This window comes from Rattus rattus, chromosome 11 (assembly GCF_011064425.1).
Source record: "Rattus rattus isolate New Zealand chromosome 11, Rrattus_CSIRO_v1, whole genome shotgun sequence".
Taxonomy (NCBI): domain Eukaryota; kingdom Metazoa; phylum Chordata; class Mammalia; order Rodentia; family Muridae; genus Rattus; species Rattus rattus.
Window position 1 is genome coordinate 35984656 of NC_046164.1, and position 22482 is coordinate 36007137.

Below are 22482 nucleotides of genomic sequence, written 5' to 3' on the forward strand. Positions count from 1 at the left end.
GTGAGATGGGAGGAAAAGAGAATAAAAGGAGAGGAAAAGTATTCATGGTGATTTGGGCGAAGACTGACCGGTGGAGCACGGCAGGGGATCGGCCTGTTGCAGCCGCCAGTCTGAGCAGTGAGCCAGGCCTCGGGCAGGCTCGGCAGGCATGGAGAGTGGCTCATTGAACTGGGATTGAAGAAGGATGGAAGGGCTGGGAAGCGGGGATGACCTGGTTCAGCTGTGGTTGTGGTCCTGGACTCGTCTATGGTCCGAGGAGGTTGAAAGAGAATGGAGACAGGAAACAAGAAAGGATACAGGAGAGTGGAGAACATCCAGCTGAAGAACGTGCAGGATTGAGGTGTGTGGTGCAAAGGCAGAATGAAATAAAGATAAGAACAACAAGCTGAGAATTACTCAGGGGGTGCTGTGGCAGTGCTGTGAAAGTGTGAGACCAGGAGCGATTCTTTGGTGATTTTGTTGCTTGTTGAACTCGACTCAGAGAACAGTGTTCTGATTTGATCCCATCTTTGAGGTGAGTCGAGAGACACTTATGAAAGGATGAGGACTATACAAGAGAAGGTTTGGTGATCGTGAAAGTCAAGTGGCAGTTAATTGTCTTTGAGGAAATACATAGAGACAGCATAAGAGAACTCAAGGACTTTGTGGAAGAGCTGAGACCAACACAGCAACTAAAACTTTGGTTGATTTTTCTATTTATTTTTGGTGTGTTTCAAGTTTGAGACTTGACTGATTAAAGTGGTCAGATGGAATTATGAAGGATGTTCAGATCACAGAGTATTTTCTGAAAGGAGGAACGACAGAGTGTGAAAAAAGAAAGGAGTTTCTTTCTTTGATTTTTGATGAATGATGAATAGGTCTTTCAGAAGGGACAGGAAGGTGAGATGAGAAGAGAATGTGAATGAGATCAAATAAAGATGTGGGATTGACAGCTCTGCTCAGGCATGCCGCCTGGTGAACTGCAGAAAGGAGACAGGAAGCGCAGGATGGGAAGCCGTGGACAGGTGGACAGGGCTGAAGGTGGGACAGGGCGTGGGTTCCTGGGACTCAAGATGATGAGCTGGTGAGAGCCAGAGAATTGCAGGGGTGAGCCAGAGGACAGGATGCAAGCTATGACAGATGGAAGGATCGGCGGAAGGTCCAGGCAGGATGGTGTGGGAGGTGAGCGAGGATGGCGTGAGACCCAGGAAGGTGAGGTCAGGTGGGATGGAGACAGGCATGGAGATGGTGAGGCGTGGTGGGCAGTGATCAACAGACTGAAAGCAGGCTGAAAAGGTTTGCAGATCGAGTGAGGGACATGGTCAGGAGGTCGAGACCTGCGGGAGCTGGACAGAGCCCAGGTCAGGTTTGGGCGGAAGGGACTAGTTCTTGAAGTTCCTGGGGAAGAAAGGTCAGGATGGCCTCCAGCTGTGAAAGGACTTCAGGGGCTGAACAGTGATAGAAACTGCGTGAAATTTGAATGGGAGTGAACAGAATCAATTACCTATGGTCATGGGTTGCAGACGAGCAGGCATCAATGGAAAGACAGAATCTGGAAAAGTTGGACAGTGAGTTCAGTGAGCCAGTGTGGGGTGGATGCAGACTGGTGCCATTACAGGAAATGGTGAGCAGATGAGCAGGACAGCCATGAGATGGATGCAGCCAGGCTGAGACAGGAATGGGACCGATGAAGATCAGAGAAGAACAGAGGGCTGACGTGCCAAGCAGGAGTTCTGCAGTGGGGAGTGGGAGAACACCAGGAGTTGCCGAGCAGGAGGCGCTGAGAGTTGATGAAAGTTGGGAGCATTTCCTGGGCCTGGAGGATCCAGGAAGGATGCACAGGGCAGATGGGACGAAAGGAGACTGAGACAGAACAGCTGAAAGGCTGTGATGGATTGCTGCATGCAGTCTACAGTCTCTTGAGGGGTTAGGTGGGCACTCTGACTGAATCCAAACCCAGGAGTCCTCTGCTGTATATGTGTTGGAGGCCTCATCTCAACTGGTGTATGCTGCCTGGTTGTTGATCCAGTATCTGAGAGATCTCGGGGGTCCAGGTTAATTGAGCCTGTTGGTCCTCCTACAGGGTCGCCCTCCTCCTTAGCTTCCTCCAGCTTTTCCCTAATTCAACCACTGGGTCACACTTTCTGTTCATTGGTTGGTGCACATCTGCATCTGACTCTTTCAGCTTCTTGTTGGGTCTTTTGGAGGGCAGTCATGATAGGTCCTCTTTTGTGAATGTCCCATAGCTTACAGTAATGGCGTCAGTCTTGGGGTCTCCTTGAGCTAGATCCTACTTTGGACCTGTTGCTGGACCTTCTTTTCCTCAAGATCTTCTCCATTTCCATCCCTGTGTTTCTTTCAGATAGGAAAAATTATGACTCAGAGTTTTGATTATGGGATAGCAACCCCATCTCACACTTTTTACACCCTGTCTTTCTGCTGGAGGTGGGTTCAATAAGTTTCTGCTCCCTATCCTTCTAAATCTGAGAAATGATAACTTCAAGGATAGCCATTACTTCATGGTAAAAGATTATAAAAACAAATTTCAGCCAAATAGACCTATTTTAATATATTAAAAATCCAAAACCAATAAAAATTTTTACCTAGAAAAAGATATTGCATACTCATCAAAGAATAAAAGAAAAACCAAGAAGACCATTTATATTTTTAGCATTTATAATCAAAACACGAGAGCACTCATGTTTGTTGTTGCTGTTGTTACTGTTGTTGTTTACAGTATTATTTATTTTTTTTTATTGTTTGTGAATTTCACAACATGCATCCCAAACCTCTTACTCCCCCTCTCTCCTCTACCTGCCTCCACCCTTTCAACCTCCCTGAGAGAAAAATGGAAAGCTCATTGTGCATGCTGTAGTGTTTAGCATGTATTCCACAGCATAACCTTTGTCCACACATCTTTTTTTACAAATGCCATTGTAATGGCATTTTGGTCAAGGGCCACATTGTTTTAGAACAGAATTCTACTCAGACTTTCAAAGAATACTTCTCAAATTGTTCCCAAAAATAGAAACAGAAACATTGTCCAACTCAATTTATGAGACACTTACCCTGGATACCCAAGTCACATAAGGCCTCAGAAAAAGGAAAAAATTCTTAGCAATTTCCCTTTAAACATAGAGAGGTAAAAAATACTCCATAAAATACTTGCAATCTGAATCGAAGAACATGTCAAAAAGATTATCTACCATGATCAAGTAGATATCTTATAAATGCAGTGATAGTTTAATATATGAAAATCAATAAATGTAATCCACCATACAAACATACTGAAATAAAAAAGAACATGTTTATCTCTTTAGAGGAAGAAATTTAACAAAAACCCAACTCTTCATGATAAAAATCTTGGAGAGATTCAGAAATGAAGGAAGATACCTAAACATTATAAAAAGCACTCTATGGCAAGTCCATAGCCACATTCATATTAAATGAAGAGAAACTTAAAAACCAATTCCACTAAAAATCAGGACAAGAAAGCCCACTGCTTCTGTAGGTATTTATTCAATATAGAACTTGAAGTTTTAACTAGAGCAATAAAACAACAGGAGATGATAAACCATATTCAAATTGGAAGAATGTATTCAGACTATTGTTATTTGCAAATGATACAACAGTATAAAACATGACCCTGAATTTTCCACCAAGGAAGTCGTACCGCTGATAAACACTTTCAGCAAACTGACTGGATACAAACGAACAATGAAAACATTAAAAAGAAACCATGAGCCTGTATACAAATGGCAAACAAACTGAGAAGAAAATCAGGGAAACAACATATTCTACAAATAGCTTCAATACTATAAAATATCTTGGAGTAAAACTAAGCAAACAAATGAAAGGCTTGTATGAAAAGACTTTTAGTCTTTGAAGAAAGAAATTAATGAAAATGTCAGAAGATTGAAAGATCTTCCATGTTCACGTGCCAACAGGATTAACATATTAAAATGGACAACCTACCAAAAGCAATCAGCAGATTAAATTCAAATTCTAACAGTTTTTACGGACATTTAAAACATAAATATCAACTTCATTTGCAAAAAAAAAATCCTTGATATCTAAAAACAATCCTGAAAAATAAAATAACTGCTGGATATCCCAATTATTCTATATTGCTACAGAGCCAGCAATAAAACAAACAAACAAACAAACAAAACAAACAAACAAACAGTGAGTATTGCCATAAAAACAGACACATTGTTGGAAAGAATTGAATTGATGACTCAGATATAAATCAACACTCCATAGAAACCTGATTTTTTTGATTAACAGGTCAACTGTACCTACTGGAAGCATGACAGCCCTTCAACAAAGGTAAATCCTGATGGAGATCGGGCCTGGAATAGAGTCAGTGGCGGGAGAGAATGTTGAAGGGAAGTCTGTGGGATGCATTGTAGATAAGGGCAGAAAGAGAGGGAGGCATTGGCAGACGGTCTACTGCAGAGCTAGCACTGAGACTGGAAATTGGGTCTGGAACAGAAGAGAAGGTAAAGATTAGAAGTTAGCCTACCTTCTCTCCTGGCCAGCAAGTTACAAAGACATATGTGCTGCTGTTCGAGAATGGGATAACGTTCCCAATGTTTAGTCATGGGATCCTTCACTCTGAGAATCCTATAACGCTAAGGTTTTCCAGCTGTACAATTTCCCCCCAGGGACTGTTTGTATTCGTGCCAGGGAGAATGAACAAGACAGTTCCATGAAAGGATTCCATCCAAGTTCACTTTGTGAATCAATGAATTTAATGGGAATACGTCTAGCAGCGTGGGTGACTCTGGGAAGCTTTGTCACTGAAGAACCTAACCCTTGCATTGTTCATCACTGATGCATTCCGCATATGTGGAGAAACCTATAAACGTTGCAGGCAAAGACTCCATCAAATAAGCCTCCCCACTCCAAGTTTATCAGTTACTTTTCTATTGCTGTGATAAGACGTAATTACCAAAAGTGACTTGAAGAAGAAGTACACTTTGCCTATGGTTGCAGCAGGGGAGCTCAACAACAATTTAGGCACAGAAGCAGGTGTCCAGAGCAAGAAGCTGAGCAGTGCCATTTCCACCACGCAAGGGAAGTAGAGAGGGAACTGAAAATGGGGTGAGGCATGTACGTTTAAAGCCCAACCACAGCTATGTATTTTTCTCCGCAAGGTTCCACATTCTAACATTCCATAATGCCTCCAAAGAGCATCATCAAGTGGGGAACGAATGCTCAGATATGCTGGTCTATGGGGGACAATTTCTCTTTTAAAATCACCACATACAGAAATTATTTTAGTACTTCAGAATTTCAAGGAGAAGTCCGGTGAGTCTTGCAAGTTTTATAAGCCTCATGAATCTCCCACCTTCATCGACAATAGAATCTTCAAAAGAAAACTATATAGTTCTCCTCGTGTCTCTCTCTGTCTCTGTCTCTGTCTCTGTCTCTGTCTCTGTCTCTCTCTCTCTCTGTGTGTGTGTGAGAGAGAGAGTGAAAGAGAGAGAGAGAGTGTGTGTGTGTGTGTGTGAGAGAGAGAGAGAGAGAGAGCTACTGTTATTTGTTTTAAGCTTCCACTCTTTTAATCCCTCAAAGTAGAAATTTCACTCTGATTTATCTTCATATGAAAAACACACCAACCATATTTAATCCACAGAATGTGAAACACATATCTTTACTGTCCTTTTCTTTTTTTCAGACAGACTGTGGAAATGTGTTCCCTTGAGTTTCTTATAATGTTGAAATTGTATAGCTAGAGTAGTGGCAGTTAGATAAAATTGGAGCTATTATGCATGTATGAGCAGAGTAGTGTCCTGCCCTGGAGTGCGGTTTCTCCTCTTGACAGCTCTAGTCCATTTCATCAAGCACCTGACAACACCACCATTGCCAGTAATGTCCTCACTTGCTTTCTCCACACATTTATGGATGTCATTTGGCCTTATGCTTTTCTTAGCCAACAAGAGCGTGTACTCTGTACTTTTTTCTGGCATTATATCTGGCAGCCTCTCTGTGAAATTACCCCAGCATTCTTGTCTGCCAGATGTCAGTGAAACTTGAAGGAAATAGCCAAGTGCTTCAGAGATTTCAGAAGACTCATTCTGGGTTTTGTTTGTTTTATTATTTTTTTAAGATAAAAATCACTGTTGAAGAAAATGCAAACCCATAAACAAGCCATGGCTTTTCGAGTGTGTTCGGCCACGGTTTTAAAATATATAAATATGGAAAAGTAAAAACTATCATCAAAGATGAATTCAGAGATATACATGGGGATAACAGAAGTGAACTGAAGTGAAAAGAGGGCTTTGCACACAAAAGAAAACTTTGAAAATGAGAACAAAACCAGGGAATTGACGGCGAAGGGGAGACGAGCACAAAGTGTGTGTGAATAAAACAGAATATGTATTTTTAAATCTGAAAAGCTGCTGAGATTCAGAACAACCTTTTAGTTAGTGTAACTTATTTTTTATTTTATGTGATTTTAGTTGTATATTAATGACTTCAGCCATTCAGTCAGTAACAATCAGATTCAATATAAATGAGCCATAAACTATTGAACATATTAGAGTCGATTTTCAATGATACAGGGAAAACATAGGTCTTTGATGCATTAAGTTATTTCCTTACATTTATAAATCTCTGTATAAGCTGTGGAAGCCAGCATGTTTTCTGCTAAAGATCTTACGCATTGATGAAGGCAAATAATATACTTCTACTACTACATGGAGAAACTGATGTCTAAGACACCATGCCAACACAGCGGGTAACAGAGTAAGCAGATGCTTTTCTATCTTAGCTTCTAAAGAATTTAGATTTTTTTCAAAACATAAATCCAATTACATCAGGACAAGCAAATTTGGATTAAAAAAGGAGTGGGTAATTAGCAAGCAGTAATCAAACAAAACTAAAATGTGTGAAGCAAAATATAATAAAATTACTTATAAATACCGCAGTAATTTTTTTGTTTGTGTCATAATTATTTCAAATCTGTGAAAACAGACATCTAACAAGGTGCGATAGTGTTGATCATTATTTAAAATATGATTTATTTATGTAAATCTCTGTCTGATACATATCTTCACATGTAACATGTGTACACTAAGTATATAGTACTTTATAGTACTTTATATATTTAATATATATATAATATATATATATGTATATATACATATATATGGGAGGAAAGAAAATAGGAAGACAGAGAGAGATTATTGGTATAAGGACTTTTATTTTACAATTCTTCCAGGGTTCTTTTTTGTGATACAAGTCCACAAACTCTGCTTTTGATGTAGACAAAATAATTATGCTTGGTTCTTTGAAAATGAATAGTGTTGAAGGAAGTTGTGTTGTTAGTGTAATACAGCAACCTGTGCTCACAAGAGTATGAGGATCTTGAATAATTCTCTGTCATTCTCAGGAATGCAAAAGTATTAGTAGTTCCTTACAAATGGTAGTATAATAATTTTCTGTCATTCTCAGGAATGCAAGTGTCTTCGTAGTTCCTTAAAAATGGTGGTATAATAATTTTCTGTCATTCTCAGGAATGCAAGTGTATTCGTAGTTCCTTACAAACAGTAGTATAATAATTTTCTGTTATTCTCAGGAATGCAAGTGTATTCATAGTTCCTTACAAATGGTAGTATAATAATTTTCTGTCGTTCTCAGGAATGCAAGTGTATTTGTAGTTCCTTACAAATGGTGGTGGCATACAGCACCAGGAATTACTGCACACACTCGTGACATCCATTGGAAGAGAAAGAAAATTATTTTAAAAGATGTTTACAGCTTTTCTAAATTTTATTGAAATAAATTTTAGCTCTAGACCTTCAAAAGCAATATATATTTTTCTGACTTGTTACTTTCACAACATCGTTGACAGTATTGTGTGAGGTTTCATGAGAAAATAAAGTATACATATACACATATGCATGCATACATACATATATATACATACATACATACATACATAATATTTAACAAATCAATAGCTGTAGTTTGAAAGATGGCTTAATGGATTGCCTCACAACAAAGTATTATCTATTAGAAGTCAGTAGGTCCCTTAGACACCTTCTGATTCTTTGTAACTACATCCTTGAAGGAGGCTAGGGGTTCCTAGAGACTTCTAAGTCCTCCTTTTGCTTCTTGGACTTGAAAGCTAACTCTCTTTACTCTGTCATGGGACTCCTCAGGAGTGCAATGCCTCCCCGTGGGTTTCAAACTTTGGGGTCAATGGACCACTGACTCAAACCAGTAAAACCATGTGCATAAGGAAACTTCCCTCATAAGGAAACATTGTCAATAATGTAATCATAGCCATACAAATCTGACAAATGCATAAACGTGTGCTAAGAGGAACAAAGCATTTGCTATGAACTGGGGCGTTTGGTTTGATTACGTTGTAGATTTTAGAGTATGTGAAAAGTTTCATAATAATTGATTTAGTATGCAACTAATATCTCTAGAGTTAAAGTGTTTTATATATTTGAGGACCATTTAATGTAAACATAATATACCTAAGACCACTGTAACAATTATCTAAAACTTAATGGTTTACGGCAATGGAGTGCTTTTTATGTACTCTCAGTATCACACAAGCTACTCCAATAGCACTGATCTAAATAGTCTAGTAATTAGAACATGATTGCTTTCAGAAGCTTTGGGGGTGAGTGCTCTATTTATTGCCTGCTTTGGCCTCTCTTCCTTGACAATTTCATTGGACTGAGGCTATACCATTGGTAACTTCAGGTCTTCTACTCCATTTTGATGTTAATTGTGCTGTGCTCCATATTAAACCTTGCTACTCTTTAACTGAATCCTAATTTCAGTGGGGACATGTTCGACTTATAACAGACAGTATCTGCTTTTCAAGGTCCTTTAATTGTATCTCCAGAGGTTTTGTTTGTTTGTTTGTGTTATTTTGTTTTTTTGTTTTTTTTCCCACCCACTATAAAATAACACCTCTAGGACTTAGGTGCTAGGATTGAGGATCTGAAATGTGTGAGATCAAGTTAGTTTATGTAAAACTTACACCCTTCTTGCCTCCTTGTAATAGATGATTTGTTTTAATTTTATGGACATGTGAATCAAGATTAATTAAATTAAGGAAAAATAAATAAGCCTCACATATTGATGGTTTGATGTGGCTAAGAAAGTATCCTCAAAAATATAGCTTTCTGCATTAGGGCAGTGGATTAGCCCAGAAGGAAAGGACCTGTGGGAAGGAGGGTGGAATCCCCAGGTTTTGAAGGCTACAACTGAAAGCCAACATGTGGGTGATATTTCACTGCTCACTCTGAACTCCTGTAGAATCTGTTTCATACTTACTGAGTAGATAATCAAAACTCCCAGTCAGTAGTGGATATCTTAATGAAAACTCCATTAAGAAAGTAGATTTGCAGGCAATATTTAAAATATACCAGCCTCCTTAATTATGGCCTTGGATTGTTTATTTTTTAGTTTGCTTGTTTGGTTGTTTGTTTGTTTTTTTAGTGTGCAGTGCTAAGTTGAGGATTATGTTAGAAAATTCTCAATAACAATTTAGAAATAACAAGTTATTTAACAATTCTTTATTCACATCAAAATAAGAAAAAATATATTAAAAGAACTTGGCACCATATTTTAATGACTACTAGCTCAGATTTCAAATGACTGTTAACCCACCTACTCTTATTCCTATTAAGTTAAACCTAATGATGAGGGTGTGAAATTGCATTTTATAATATTACAAATAACTTCTTTGTAAACCTGGATGGATGCTTTTTTTTTTTTCCCAGCTGATTTTTCAGCCAAAAGAAAATACAATTCTCTTTTTTTTTCAGTGTAGGGTCAAACAAAGGACAGTGGCTACTGAAAATCACCATGAATTATTGATGGAATTTGAAACTAAGTAGAACTTGAAATTGGCTTTAGATATTGGCAGAACAGCCAGATTCCTAAGGGAAAGCTTGAACGCTGCCTTGCCTGGATGGGATTGGTTTAGAATATTTCATTCACAATAGATAAAGGTCCTAGCCTTTTTTTCCACCCCGAGAAAGTAGGAAATGAAGTATTTTCATATGAATGGATTTAGTAACATGATTTACAAGACAACATACTAAAGGTTGGAAACTATTATGAAAATATTTGGATTCTTTATGTCAGAGAAAAACATGGTAGGTAATATGGGATTCTCTGAATTGATGTATCAACAAATAAAACACCGATCTCAAGTTTTGCAAACATTAGAATCTGGAACTATATAAGACAGCAAAGTGTAAAAAGTACTCAGCTATCAAAAACAATGACTTTATGAAATTCATAGGCAAATGGTTGGAACTGGAAAATATCATCCTGAGTGAGGTAACCCAATCACAGAAAAACACACATGGTATGCACTCATTGATAAGTGGCTATTAGCCCAAATGCTTGAATTACCCTAGATGCACAGAACACATGAAACTCAAGAAAGATGACCAAAATTCAATGCTTCACTTTCTTTTAAAAAAAGAGGAAACAAGAATACCCCTTGAGAGGAATAGGAGGCAAAGTTTAGAACAGAGGCAGAAGGAACACCCATTCAGAGCCTGCCCCACATGTGGCCCATACATATACAGCCACCAAACTAGATAAGATGGATGAAGCAACGAAGTGCAGGCCGACAGGAACCGGATGTAGATCTCTACTGAGAGACAGAGCAAGAATACAGCAAATACAGAGGCGTAATGTCAGCAGCAAAACCACTGAACTGAGAACGGGACCCCTGTTGAAGGAATCAGAGAAAGGATTGAAGAGCTTGAAGGGGCTCAAAGACCTATATGAACAATAAACAATAATGCTAACCAATGCCAGAGCCAGGGAATAAGCCACTCACCCAAAGACTATACATGGACTGACCCTGGCTCAACCTCATAGGTAGCAATGAATAGCCTAGTAAGAGCCCCAATGGAAGGGGAAGCCCCTGGTCTGCCAAGACTGAACCCCAGTGAATTGATTGTTGGGGGAGGTGGTAATGGGGAGGTGGGAGGAAGCCATATAGAAGGGGATGGGGAGGCGGGGATGTTGGCCCAGAAACCGAAGGGGAATAACAATCAAAATGTAAATAAGAAATACTCAAGTTAATAAAGATAAAAAATAAGTCAAAGCTGGGAGCTATCTTTAAATTTTCAGTAAGGATAAGAATGCAGATTATATTTATAAACTCAGAAAGGGATGGCAATGATATATTGGTAAAGATGTTAAAGCAAGATTAATATATCAATGTTCATTTATTAATAAATAATACTATTACCAGGTTTCATTCCAATAGGCTGTTTTTGAGATCCAAAAGAGAACAAATTTAATAACATGTCCAGGCCCATGAGGTAAAAAGAGCCTTTTCAATCATACTAACTTCTGTCTCTTATAATACCATTCTAATTTTTGTAAAAAATGAGATTATATTATAATTCCATCATTTTTCTCTTCCCTTTCCTGCAACATCCTCTGTGTAAAAGTGAAATACTTCAGAATTTAGCCTATTTGGGAAATTCATAGGTTAAATTTTCTACTGGCAAATAAATAACACATTTTTTTCCGTAGTATATCTTTTCTTTATTGGATATCTTTTTTATTTACATTACACATATTATCCCCTTTCCTGGTTTCCCCTCTGGAAACCCCCTATATCATCCCCTCTCCCCGTTTCTATGATTGTGTTGCCCTACCGGTGCACCCACCCACCCCTCTCTCCCTGCCCTGTCATTCTCATACACTGGGGCATCTATCCTTCACAGGACCACTGATGACATACAAGGCCCATCTTCTGCTACATATGTGTCTGGAGCCATGGGTCCTTCCATATGTACTCTTTGGTTGGTGGTTTAGTCCCCCGGAGCACTGGGGAAGTGGTGTCTGGTTGGTTGACATTGTTGTACTTCCCATGGGGTTGTAAACCCCCTCAGCTCCTTCAGTCCTTTCTTTAATTCCTCCATTGGGAACTCATGCTCAGTCCAATGGTTGGCTGAGAGCGTCTGTCTCTGTATTTGTCATGCTCTGACAGAGCCTCTCAGGAGACAGCTATATCGAGATCCTGTCACCAAGCACTTCTTGGCATCCATGATATTATCTTGGTTTGGTATATAGGATGGATCCCCAGGACGGGAAGTCTCTAGATTGCTGTTCCTTCAGTCCCTGGTCCACGCTTTTTCTCTGTATTTCCTCTCGTGAGTATTTTGTTCCCCCTTCTAAGAAAGACTGAAGCACTTGACTTCTTTCTTCTTGAGCTTCATGTAGTCTGTGAATTATATCTTGGGTATTTCCCTGAGCTTTGGGGCTAATATCCACTTATGAGTGAGTTCTTTTATAACTGGGTTACCTCATCCACTTAGGATATTTTCTAGTTCCATCCATTTGCCTGCAAATTTCATTAAATCATTGCCTTTAGTAGCTGAGTTGTACTCCATTGTGTAAATGAACATTTTTCCGTATCCATTCCTCTGTTGAAAGACATCTTGGTTCTTTCCAGCTTCTGGCTATTCTATGAACATCCTCATAGAAGCAGGGGACTGGAGGATAAGATACAGGGTTTCCAGAGAGAATACCTGGAAAGAGGACAACATTTGAAATGTAAATAAATAAAATATCAATTAAAAACCTATTATGTATAGTGATATCTTATACATAATCAATTCTAAACACATGTAAGCATATATACTGTACAGTTTATATAAAACCCTACATCATGTAAAAATAGACATAGAATTAGATTAATTAGAAAACTTCATATAATTAATAAATCATATGCATTTAATTGTAAAAAGGTAATTACATAGTATATTACATCACAAAGAATGCTGACTATTTAACAATAACAGACAACACTCATACCTTTAGTATTTATTCAAACAATCTGAAAATATATGGCCAACAGAAACACACAAACACAAACAAATGAATGAATGATACATATAAATGTTAACCAGCTTTATTATAATTTCTAAAACCTGAAGGCAAATATAATGTCAGTTAGAAGTAAATCATTAATATTTTACACTAAAAGCACGAATGCTTCTGGTCTTATAAAAGACAGAATTTTTAAACCATATTTCCAAGCAAATCAACAAATGTCAAAATTTGTATTTTTCTTGTTACTTAACTATGTGACAGCCTAAAACAGATAAAATATGTCAATGTTTAAAAATTAGTGGTTTTTGCAGACTGCTTGGGAAATATACAATGAATCAATAAAACAGAAATGGCATGTATGTTAATTCATCAGCAGTTTTTGGATTCTCTCTATGTTGACATATGCTGTTAAATTACATTAAATCCAATAATTCCAATGATAAATGTATGTGCTAAGTTAATCTCTGGACTTCTAAAGGTAACAATGTATCTACTCAGGTGTCTATATTATCTCTAACATGCTACTCTTCTGGAATGCATTGATATTAAGAAAAGTTATGCTCATGTGGCCATGTGAATACAAAACATTCTTGGGTTGTTATGCAATGTTCTATGAATTTAAATCACCTCTAAAAGTTAAAATTTCATCTATTTATAAAAGAAATAATTCCACATACTTTACAAAGTAACAAAAAGCTTGAATTTATAAATAAAATATTGAAACAAAGTTCCTGGAAAAATAGTGATAAAACAGTTAACATATAGTTATAAAACTCACAGAATTTCCAAAATAATTAGAAGCTTACTCTGATCAAATGAAACTACTTAGTAGTTCAAATTTTATAAAGCTGTCTAAAAAAGGAGTGATGATTCATGGAAATGATCTGGGTTTTACAATCAAAACTATAATCAAACCACTTCTTCAGAGGACAGATCGTAGAAAGGGTTGAATCTATGATGAGGACAAGAACACATCATTTATCTCTATTTACTGATATCCTTAGTCTTGTCTCTATTTTCATTGCTGGAATGTGATTTGCTATCTTACCTCTGTGGAGAGGTCTACCCGGACATTTGACTTTGTCTTTGCCATTTTAAAAAGTTTTAACTACAGGTCTAAAAGCACACTATAGGTTCAGTCTGTGTGTGTTGGGCAGAGTTATTTTTCCATAGGCCAGTAGTGAGTATCTGAGCAAAGTTCTTTGTTAGCTGGGAATAGACTATGCTAGATTGTCCATAAGGAATATTAAACTAGATGGTGGTTTGTTTTCTTCCCTTTTGTGTGACAACTAATTTCTTTGGCCAGCTGCAGCAAATATCCTCACCATCTCTAATTTGTTAGTGCCTATGGCTTTATTAGCTACTCTAAACTCTATTATAAGCTTCATTCCATGTTGCTGGTGAGAGTGTGATCTGAAAAGGAAATAACAGTAGGTCAATATTTTTCATATATAATAAAGTAACACTGTTGTTAACAGAAGATGTTTTTGAGAAAACGAACGATTTTGAAATTTAACACTCCAAAAGGCAGTGGGAGGACCCTGGATACTTTGCTTGAAAATGGAAAAATGTAGAAACAACATGACAAGTGTCTTAATGCTTTATACTGTTTGTAAGATTGACAGTGTGAAATTTACACTGGGATTTTCACCTGACCTTGATGAAATCCTCATGAATGGCAGATCATTAAATACCCTCATTGCTGTAGAATTATACCAAGACAAGTCATTCAACTGGAGATTAACACCTTTGTAATAAAATTCTAAGTAACTGAAAAACTTTGGATCTATGGGAAAGAACCATGTTGAAAGTGAAAGGACACTGTATCTTTCTTTCCTTTCTTTCTTTCCCTTTTGTTTCTTTCTCTCTCTTTCTTTCTTTCTTCTTCTATTATATGGGCTATGTATTTACTTTTCAAATGTTATCCCCTTTTGTATATCCCCTCTTTCTCATTCCCCTTCACCTGCTTCTATGAGGATGCTCCTCCTCCCACCAACAACTCCCACCCCAACACTTTGGTATCTCATACACAGGAAACAAGAGCCTTCATAGGAACAAGGATTTCTCTTCCTATTGAAGACCAGAAAATGCAATCCTCTGCTACATATACAGCTGGAGACATCGGTATGCCACATGTGCTCTTTGGTTGGTGGTTTAGTCTCTGGGAGCTCTGGGAGGTCTGATTGGTTGACATTGCTGTTCTTCCTATGGGGTTGAAAACATTTTAGTTCCTTTAGTCCTTTCTCTAACTCCTCCACAGGGGTCCCTGTGCTCAGACTGGTGGTTAACTGCCAGCATCTTAATCTGTATCAGTAAAGATCTGGCAGAGCCTCTCAGGAGACATCCATATCATGCTTCTGTTCAGCCAGCACTTCTTGGCATCAACAATACTGACTGCAATTTGTGGCTGCATATAGGATGGATCCCCTGAATGGGGCAGCCTCAGGATGGCCTTTCTTTTAACTTCTCCTCCACTCATTGTCCTTGGATTTCCTCCTGAGTGTATTATGTTCCCCTTCTAAGAAGGATTGATGCATCCACATTTTAGTCTTCTTTCTTGGGGTTCACATGGTCTGTGAGTTATATCTTGAGTATTTTTCAAGCTTTGGGCTAATATCTGCTTATCAGAGAATGTGTACCATGCTTGTTCTTTTATGATAGGTTACCTTACTCAGGATGATATTTTCTACTTCTCTAAGAATTTAATATAGCCATTGGCATTAATAGAAGACCAGTACAACATTGTGTAAATGTACATTTTCTATATGCATTCCTGGGTTGAAGAACATCTGTGCTATTTCCATCTGCTAGTATTTTAAATAAAGCTCCTATGAACATAGTGGAACATATCTCCTGGTTATATGTTGGAGCATCTTTTGGGTATAAGTGCAGGAGTGCTATGTCCAATTTTTTGAGGAACTACCAAACTGATTTTCATAGTGGTTATACCAGATTGTAATCCCACCAACAATGGAGCAGTGTTCCTCTTTCTATCACTAGCATTTGCTGTCACCTGAGTTTTTGTTCTAATCTGTTCTGACTAGTGTGAGGTAGAATCCCAGAGTTGTTTTGTTTGTACTTCCCTGATGACTAAGGATGTTGAACATTTCTTTAGGTGCTTCCTGGCCATTTGATATTTCTCAGTTGAGAATTCTTTGTTTAGCTCTGTACCCCATTTTTTAAAGGGATTATTTGGTTCTTTGGAGTCTAACTTCTTAATTTCTTTGTAAATATTAGATAAGAGTCTTCTATCAGATGTAGGATTGGTAAAGATATTTTCTTAGTATCTCGGTTGCCATTTTGTCCTATTGACAGTGTCCTTTGCCTTACAGAAGCATTGTAGTTATATGAGGTACCATTTGTCTATTCTTGATCTTAGAGAATAAGCCATTAATGTTCTGTTCAGGAAATTTTCCCTGTGCATATGTGTTTATGGCTCCTCCATACTTTCTCTTCAGTCAGTTTCAGTGTATCTGGTTTTATGTGGAGGTCCGTCATCTACTTGAACTTGAGCTTTGTACAAGGAGATAGGAATGGATCAATTTGCAATCTTCTACATGCTGACCTCCAGTTGAAACAGCAGCATTTGTTGAAAATGCTATCTTTTTCCACCTGGATGATTTTAGTCCCCTTGTCAAAGAGCAAGTGACCATAGATGTGTGGGTTAATTTCTGGGTCTTTAATTCAATTCCATTGATCTACCTGCCTATTTCTGTACCAGTACTATGCAGTTATATTTGTTTGTTTATTCGTTTGTTTTTTATGACTATTGCTCTGTAATACTGCTAGAGGTCAGGGATGGTGATTTCCCCAGAATTTCCTTTATTGTTGAGAATAGTTCTTGCTATCCTGGGTTTTTTGTTATTCAAAATTAATTTGCAAATTGCTCCTGCTAACTCTATGTAGAATTGAGTTAGAATTTTGATAGGGATTGCATTGAATCTGTAGATTATTTTCAGCAAGGTAGCCATTTTTATTATATTAACCCTGCCAATCCATGAGCATGGGAGATCTTTTCATTTTCTGAGATCATTGCTTTCTTTCATCAGAGACTTGAAGTTCTTGTCATACAAATCTTTCACTTGCTTGGTTAGAGTCATACCAAGGTACTATATATTATTTGTGACTATTTTGATGAGTGTCATTTCCTAATTTCTTTCTCAGCCTCTTTTTCCTTTGAGTAGAAGAAGGCTACTAATTCTTTGAGTTAATTGTATTTCTAGCCACTTTTGCTGAAGTTTTTTTTTTTTTTTTTTTTTAATAAGGCTTAGTATTCCTCTGATGGACCTTTTGAGGTAACTTAAATATACTACCATATCATCTTCAAATAGTAATATTTTGATTTCTTCCTTTCCAATTTGTATCCCTTTGACCTCCTTTTGTTGTCTAATTGTTCTGGCTAGGACTTAAAGTATTCAATATGTAGGGCGAGAGTCAACAGCCTGTTTAGTTCCTGATTTTAGTGGGATTGTTTCAAGTTTCTCTCCATTTAGTTTGATGTTGGCTATTGGTTTGCTTTTACTGTGTTTAGGTATGGGCCTTGAATTCCTGATATTTCCAAGACTTTTAATATGAAGGGTTGTTGAATTTTGTCAAATACTTTCTCAGCATTTAAAGAGATGAACATATTATTTTTTGATATTGTTTACATAGTGAATTAGAGTGATGAATTTCTGTATATTGAACCATTCCTGTATCCCTGGGATGAAGCCTACTTGATCATAATGGATGCTTGTTTCGATGTGTTCTTGGATTCTGTTTGCAAGAATTTTATTGAGTATTTTTGTGTCGATACTCATAAAGGATATTGGTCTGACGTTCTATTACTTTGTAGGATCTTTGTGTTCTTTAAGTATAAGTGTAATTGTGGTTTCAAAGAATGAATTGGGTTGTGTTCCTTCTGTTTCTATTTTATGGAATAGTTTGACGAAAGTTGGCATTTGGTCTTCTTTGAAGGTCTGACAGAATTCTGCACTAAACCCCTCTGGTACTGTGCTTTTTCTGGTTGGGAGATTTTTAATGAATGCTTCCATTTCTTTAGGGGCTATTGGATTGTTTAAATGGGTTATCTGTTGGGTACCTGGTATCTGTCTAGAAAATTGTTTGTTTCCTCCAGATTTTTCAGTTTTGTTGAGTATAGTCTTTTGTAGTTATATCTGATAATTTATTGAATTTACTCAGTTTCTGTTGTTATGTCTCCCTTTTCATTTCTAATTTTGCTAATTTGAATACTGTCCTTGAGCCCTCTGGTTAGTCTGACTAAGGGTTTATCTATCTTGTTGATTTTCTCAAAGAACCAGCTCCTGTTTTGTTGATTCTTTGCATAGTTCTTTTTGTTTCTACTTGTTTGATTTTAGCCCCTAGTTATTTCTTGCTGTCTCCTCCTCTTGGGTTATTGGCTTCTTTGTTGTTGCTTTGTTTTTGTATAGTTTTGTTTTGTTCTAGAGCTTTGAAGTGTGCTGTCAAGCTGTTAGTTGCCTGCTCTTACTAATTTTATTATTTCATTTTATTTTTTGCAGGCACTCAGAGCTATGAGTTTTCCTTGTAGTACTACTTTTATTGTGTTCCATAAGTTTGGCTATGTTGTACCTTCACTTTCATTAAATTCTAAAAAGTTTTTAATTTCTTTCTTTTTTTTCCTTGACTAAATTATCATTGAGTAGAGCACTGTTCAGTTTATATGTATATATGGGCTTTCTGTTGTTTTTGTTGTTATTGAAGACCAGCTTTAGTCCATGGTGACTGATGTGATACATGGGATTATTTCAATCTTCTTTTATCTGTTGAGGCCTGTTTTGTGACTGATTATATGGTCAATTTTAGAGCAGGTACCATGAGATGCTGAGCAGAAGGTATATTCTTTTGTTTTGGGATGAAATCGTCTATAGATATCTCTTAAATCTCTTTGGTTTATAAATTGTGTTAGTTTCACTGTGTCTCTGTTTAGTTTCTGTTTCCATGATCTGTATATTGATGAGAGTGGGGTGTTGACATATCCCACCATTATTATGTCTGGTGCACTGTATGCTTTGAGCTTTAGTAAAGTTTCTCTTATGAATGGGGTTGCCCTTGCATTTGTAGTATACCTGTTCAAAATTGTGACTTCATCTTGGTAGATTTTTTCCTTTAATGAGTATGAAATGTCCTTCCTTATCTTTTTCTATTCTTTTACTCTGAGGTAGTGTCTGTCTTTGTCACTGATGTATGTTTCCTGTATGCAGCAAACTGTTGGGTCCTGTTTACATATGCAGTCTGTTAGTCTATGTCCTTCTGTTGGGGAATTGAGTCCATTGATATTAGTATATATTAAATAATAGTGATTGTTGTTTCCTGTTATTTTTGTTGTTAGAGGTAGAAATATGTTTGTGTAGATATAATTTTTTGGTTTGTGGAAAGTTTAATTTCTTTCTTTTTCTAGGGTATAATTTTCTCCTTCTGTTGAAGTTTTCCATCTATTATCCATTGTAGGGCTAGATTTGTCAAAAGATATTGTATAAATTTGTTTTTGTCATGGAATATCTTAGTTTCTCAATCTATGTTGAGAATTTTGCTGGCCTGAGCTGGCATTTTTGATCTCTTAGACATCTGCTGAGGATCTTCTGGCTTTTATGATCTCTGGATAAATGTCTGGTGTAATTCTGATAGGTCTTCCTATATTGGTTAATTGACATTTTCCCCTTATTGCTGTTAATATTCTTTCTTCGTTTTGTACATTTGGTGTTTTGACTATTATGGGAAGGGAAAGATTTTTTTTCTGTTCCAACGTATTTGGAGTTTTGTAGGCTTCTTGTATGTTCATGGGCATCTCTTCCTTTAGGTTAGGGAAGCTTTCTTCTATAATTTTCTTGAAGCTATGGACTGGCCCTTTAATTTGGGACTCTTCATTCTCTTCTGTACTTATCCTTAGGTTTGGTCTCTTCATTCTATCCTGGATTTTGTGGATATTTTGTATTATGAGCTTTTTGCATTTTGCAATTTCTTTGACTATTGTGTCAATGTTTTCTATGGTATCTTCTGCCCCTAAGATTCTCTCTTCAATCTCTTGTATTCTGTTGGTAATGTCTATATCTATGACTCCTGATCTCCTCCCTAGGTTTCTACCTCCAAGGTTGTTTCCCTTTGTGCTTTTGTTGTTTCTATTTCCATTTTTAGATCCTGAATGCTTTTCTTCAATTCCTTTACTTGTTTATTTTTGTTTGCTGTAACTCTTTAAGGGATAATATTTTGATTAATTTGGTTTATTTTGTCATATTTGGAATGTTATAACATATCTTATGAACTAAAAGTTTAATCCCTTAATTATAAATAATACGTAAAGTATCATGTAGTTTACATATAGTTTACACATGGTTTGCATGTCATTTACTATGAAGAAAGAATCTATGCGATGGGAGCACAATGAATAAAGATGTTTTTCTGGAGCTGAAGGGAAGGCCATCCAGAGACAGCCCCATCATGTGATCCATTCTATCCACACACACCAAACCACTCCAATATTGATGATGCCAAGATGTGCTTGCAGACAGGAGCCTGGTTTGGTTCTCTTCTGAGAGGCTCAGCTAGCATCTGACTAATACAGCTGCGGACACTCACTATCAACCATTGAACTGATCCTGGGACTCCAATGGAAGAGTTAGGGGAAGGATTGAAAGAGCTGAAAGAAATTGCAACCACATAGGAAGAACAATATCAATTAACCTTACCATTCAGAGTTCCCAGTGTTTAAACCAGCAACTGAAGAGTATGCATGGGTCATTCCATGGCTCCTGGTACATATTAGCAGAGGATTGCCTTATGTGGCATCCATTGTTGGGGATTGCTTGGCTCTGTGGAGGCTTGAGGCCCCCAGAGAAGGGGGATACTAGAGGGGTAAGGCAGGAGTGGGTGGGTAGGTAGGGAACACCCTCTTAGATGTAAAGGGGAGGGGTGATGTGGGGGGGTTCATAGAGGGAAGACATTTGAAATGTTAGCAAAAAAAATTAATAAAAAGAAATAATTTTGCTTTCTCAAAAAAAATGTCTCTTGAAACATAATGGGACTAGATATATAAGGACTTGGATCCCTTTGTTACAAACATGTTTTCCCACAATGTTGTTACTTTTATAATTCATTTCCTGAAATATTTTGAAAATTAAAGAGTAGTTTTTGGATATTAGTTGTGCCTGTTTATGCCTTTTTTTTTCAGTACCCAAGAAGCTGTGACAAATAATTATCATGAGTCTGAAGACAAACCTAAGCCATAGATGCTCTGTCTTAAACAAATGAATAAATGATGAAGCAACTTTAAGGTCATTTTAGGCCTCATATAATCACTTTAAAAATTGTAAATCAATAAATGTTTGGTGAATTGAAATGCTGAATCATTAGTTCAGAGCTTAACAGAGCTCCTATATCAATGAAGTTATAGATGGGACCTGAAAATTAGATTTCCTGGATTAAACTAAGGTCTATCTCTAATAACAATATGAACACTGACATATTTCTTAAATAATATAAATCTAAATTACCTTATCTGTCAGTCTAATAAATTGTTCCAATTTGCTTTTCAGAAGTGAATTAATATGTTTAAAATGTCTACACATTTACAAATACCATTATCATTTCTTCAAACTTTAATTGATTCGCTTTTTTTTGTAGTTGTTTTGGCATTATTTCATTCAAATTTTTTTTAATCATAGAAGTAAATGGTGCTTGAATTCTTTAACACAAATGAAAGCATTTAACATATTTTTATGTGGGCATGGTTCCTGTGCATGGATGGATCTGTGTATGTGTGTGTATGCATGTGAACATCAAAGGGCAACCTCAGATGTTAGGATCAGAAATGCAGATTTTTTCATTGGTTTGGAGCACAATATTTTGGTTTGTGTAACTATTAAGCCCTAAAAATCCTATGTCTGTCTCTCAAATTCTGAGGTTACATGTGTACATTATCATATCAGGCATTTATATGTTATTTCTAGTGCCACAGTTCTTGTAGGACAAGCTCTCTTATCAACTAGGCTACCTCCCTAGGCAACAAAAGGAAGTTTTGAACTCTAGTCCTTTAGATATTGCTATCAGTGCTAGAAGATGGTTACTCTTAGAGGAAGGTTCTATATAGAAATCGTTATGATTCATTCATGAAGGAACAAATAATGTTCCTGGCCTTATCAAAGATCATGCTGAATAGTGAATATGTATCATCCAATCATCATTACTAAAAATTGATTATCAGAGGATTGTGGTGGTTTAAATAACAATGGCTCCCATGGACTTATAAATTGAATGATTTGTCACCATGTCTGGCTATGTACTGCCCTGCTGCCCACCAAGACCTCAATGGTCTAAACCTCTGAACATGTAAGTCAGCCCTAATTAAATGCTTACCTTTATAAGAGTTTCTGTAGTCATGGTATCTGTTCGGAGCAATAGAAACCATAAAACACGTCTATTACTTGAAAAAAAGAAAGCAGAATTTTGTTTCAATTATTCATATTTTACAAAAGTAATTGACTGTAAAAATGTTGGTATGTAAAATTGTAGGATTTTTAATTCTTTAAAGTTTTCTCAAGTAATTTCTTTTTATAAGTGGGAAGTAATTGAACTTTTCACTTTAATATAAATGTAAGTAGGTATATGAATTCAATCAGTTTCAATTACATAATTCACAGGATATAT

At 36.9% G+C, this 22482-nt stretch overlaps 1 pseudogene; it reads left to right on the plus strand.

Moving 5' to 3' along the window:
* Positions 1-944: 944 nt before the first annotated feature.
* LOC116911973 overlaps positions 945-22482 on the plus strand; it is a 115820-nt pseudogene continuing 94282 nt past the window's right edge.